This window comes from Temnothorax curvispinosus, unplaced genomic scaffold (assembly GCF_003070985.1).
Source record: "Temnothorax curvispinosus isolate PA1 unplaced genomic scaffold, ASM307098v1 QBEX01006400.1, whole genome shotgun sequence".
NCBI lineage: Eukaryota > Metazoa > Arthropoda > Insecta > Hymenoptera > Formicidae > Temnothorax > Temnothorax curvispinosus.
This window is the reverse complement of record NW_020216180.1, coordinates 1-4,016: the sequence shown is the minus strand read 5'-3', so window position 1 is coordinate 4,016 and position 4,016 is coordinate 1. Positions and strand designations below refer to the sequence as shown.

The window sequence follows — 4,016 nt, the reverse complement described above, 5'->3', positions numbered from 1 at the left end:
ACATTTTATGTATAATAGAAATTTTTCCCTTACGAAAAATACACCCGACTAGTGTTCGAAATTACACTCAAATGAGTGTTAACTCTCAATGGAGGTTTGTTTGCGAGTTAACATTCATTTGAGTGTAATTTCGGACACTGTTGCGTGTATTTTTTGTAAGGGTTAACAACGCACTATTACAATATTTAAATAATGAATCATTTTACATATATAATTAAATTTTAATGTACATTCTTTATTGAATGTCAAGAGACACGGTAGTGTCTCGCGCCAAGTACACGCGAAGCGAGACCGCACCGTGACTCTTTTACGCGACGCGACGGGTTGCGAGTATGCGAGATGTTGAGATCTCGATAACGAGTGAACGGATCAAGTTCTAATTAGGCTTGATCGATAGCTTGGGGTCCAATTAGGGGGGGTTTCTCTTATAATATTCCGCTACGTGCCCTACGAGCGGAGATATTGCGACGCAAAGTCTAAATGTCAAAAATTTTTTTTAAGATACTTTCTACGTCAACCGCTCTCATTCATTATAACATACATGTAACAAACAGAGAACGTCACTTTCACTTTTTCGACACTGGCGGCTAGCAGCGTTAGTATCGCAGTGCAGTGCAGTGCAGTGCAGTGTAGACAGTGCGTTCGTTTAGCGCGCTGTCAGAGTGTCAGTCAGTTCATCAGTTATAACCTATCTCGAGAGAGACACGGTAGTACGCGCGTAGCGAGACCGACCGTGACTCTTTACGCGACGCGACGATTAATTCAAGGTAATTGTTTTATGTAATTATCCTATAATTATCTTATTCTATATATTACTGTTATACTTGTACTATTTTATTTACTGTTTATACTACGTTTACGTGAGTGTTTATACATACAGGTTAATAACCTATTATATTATTTTTTATATTGACAGCAGGGAGCTGATACTGAGATCAAGGAGCCTGTTCACACGAGGCGTTTCTGCCGCGCGATTGCGGCCGCGCGTTAACGTTTGCACGAGCCGCACGCTGTCGCGAGGTATAAGGTGCGACAACGCGCGCATACGCGCGTACGCGAAACGGCAGTAACACCGTAATCGTGCCGGCGATATACTGAATTGAAAATTGAATTGCTTCGTGCTTATCCCGAGATTTTGTATCCCTACATCGTGTTACCACCGCTGCCGGAAAAGAAGGTTCTCTACGCTTGGCAGAAAGTGACGACTGACACGTTCGATCCCGACTTCGTTGATCGCAGAAGAGCTGAACTCGAGGTACGTTTCCGATTTGCAATTATAACAGTATCGTGCGATGAATGTTATACCCAATTATAACCTCAAATGAAGTTGTGCACGTTGCTAGTATTCTGATTATACAATACATTTTTACTTTGTAGAGGTATTACATATTGACAGCAGAGAGCTGATACCGAGGAGATCAAGGAGCCTGTTCACAGGTATATATTGACAGCAGGGAGCTGATGCCGAGGAGATCAATCCCGTTTACACGCGAAGGAATTATCGAAAGGGACGAGGAGGAAAATAAACTTAGGGAAGAATTGAGACAAGAATGGGGTAGAAAGCAGAACGCGTTGAAGGAAGAAGAAATTGAGATCACATTCAGTTATTGGGATGGATCTGACCATCGTCGGAGTGTTATAATGAAGAAAGGTGAATGTCTCAGTGGTTTAGAGAACGTTTAAGTTATTAAAATACTCCAGTGTCACTTTTGGAGTAACATTGGCATGATATATAATGTTCTGCTGCATAAATTAAATTTTTACACACAGGTAATTCTATCTATTAGGTTCTTCAGAGATGTTTAGAAGTTCTGAGGCGTGAATTCAGCGAGCTTAAAACAGTAATGGCAGATCAGTTAATGTATGTCAAGGAGAATCTTATATTACCGCACCATTATACGTTTTACTGCAACTATAACTAATTTTATTGTAACTAAGGTAAATATACTAAATGATAAAACTTATGAAGCAATATCACAATGTTGGCATGTTATTTTAATGTATGTAATATTGCGATTAGGCACGAGGAAAGAGCGGGCCTCTATTCACATTTGACGTTCACGATGATATTCGTATTAAGCACGATGCTTCTGTCGAAACCGAGGAATCACATGTCGGAAAAGTTTTACTTAGGTATTTATTATTAAAAGAATACTTTGTATAATTCTCTTTTATGTTTTTCTCATTAGATCATGGTACGAGAGGAACAAACACATTTTTCCAGCGAGTAGATGGGAACCTTTTGATCCAACAAAAAGTTACGACAAGTATACAGTGTCGGATAAAAATAGGAAGAAAGCTAAAATCTGATCTTAGATTCAACGAATTGTTCAATTTTGTTTAAAGGATTCAGATTCAAGGACTGTAAATATTATAACCAGATAAATAACTCTGTTTCATCGTACAATTGATTCATTATAAAACAGCTGATTATATATATATTATAATCTATTTTATAATTAATATATATTAGCTATATTGTATTTTTAAGGACTGTGATTTTAATTCATTCAGTTATGTGATAATATTTAATTCATTTACTCGATTATGTAGCTCTACTAAATAGTTAAGTTTTCGCAAACATTTGGAGGAAAAATAAAAATACATGAATAGTTTAATGATTTGAATATAATAATTACAATATGAAAATACAAAACCATACTTTAATTCATTCCGATAACAATCAGAAACAGTATTAAAATATTAATCCATGATCAGATCCTCTAACAGAAATTTATTTACAAATATTAGATGTATCATCTCTTGTCATTTCTTGAACATAACTGTACAAAAATAAATATATACAATTATATCGATTATAATCACGTATTAATATTCATAGGTTTGATACAAGTTGGATCCATGTATGTAATATTTTCGGGAAAATGGTCCATTATAATAAACTTTTCTTAGTCGATCTGTTCAAGCAGTCAAGGAATCCGAACCAATAAATAACTAGGTTAGACCCGAATCTGTTCCAGTAGTTTCCAGTTTCGCACCGTTTTATATTCTTCATGTGTTTTTAATACATAAATAATTACTTATTTGAAAATTTAATAATTAATGAATAAGGAATAATCACATTGTCAGGTAAATTTTTTATTTAAAAAATAATAATTGGTTTAATATAAATAATTTAATTATTGCAGATAAACATGATTTAAAAAACATGTTAATCTATATCTATAAAGGAAGATGTCCTGACTGACTGACTGACTGACTGACTGACTGACTGACTGACTGACTGACTGACTGACTGATTGACTCATCAACGCCCAGGCCAAACCCCTGAACCTAGAGATTTGAAATTTGGAGGGTGTATTCCTCTCATGACGTAAGCATCCACTAAGAAAGGATTTTTAGAAATTCCACCCCTAAGGGGGTGAAAAGGGGTAAAATGTGTTTTTTTCACGATTGTTTTGACTGACTGACTGACTGACTCATCAACGCCCAGCCCAAACCCCTGAACCGAATTTTTACCAAAAGTATATGAAATAGGGGTAGAATTTTCCGGGGAGTGCCACTATGTGTATAGTTTTTTGTTACCGATTTTCTGGAAACCGATTTGTTTAATTCTTCCTATTTTTCGAAAAATAATTGATCAAATCTCAACAAATTATAGATCAAACAGGGGTAGAATTTTCCGAGGAGTACTATGAAATGTATAATTTTTCGTTACCGATTTTTTGGAAGCCGGTATCAAAATTTTTTCAATTTTTTGTGAATTAATTGACCGAATCTGAAAGAATTGTATGAGAGAGAAAGAGAGAGGGAGAGAGAGGGGGGGAGAGAAATTAGATTAGATTAGATTAGATTAGATTTATTTATGCCCAAGCATAGGCTAAAGGGCAAATACAGGATAATACTAAATATCAAAATTATACATGCTCTCTCAAGCACAAGCACAGTCACATAAAGCATAATAAATGAAATATAACTAAACATAATTGGCGCAACTTAATAAAGCTTGCAAGATATAAACTAAACGCAGTAACACGCAACTTAACACTAACGCT

At 35.5% G+C, this 4,016-nt stretch overlaps 1 pseudogene; it reads left to right on the top strand.

Moving 5' to 3' along the window:
* The first annotated feature begins 1,317 nt into the window (after positions 1 to 1,317).
* Positions 1,318 to 2,446, top strand: LOC112455842 (annotated as a pseudogene).
* Positions 2,447 to 4,016: the final 1,570 nt, after the last annotated feature.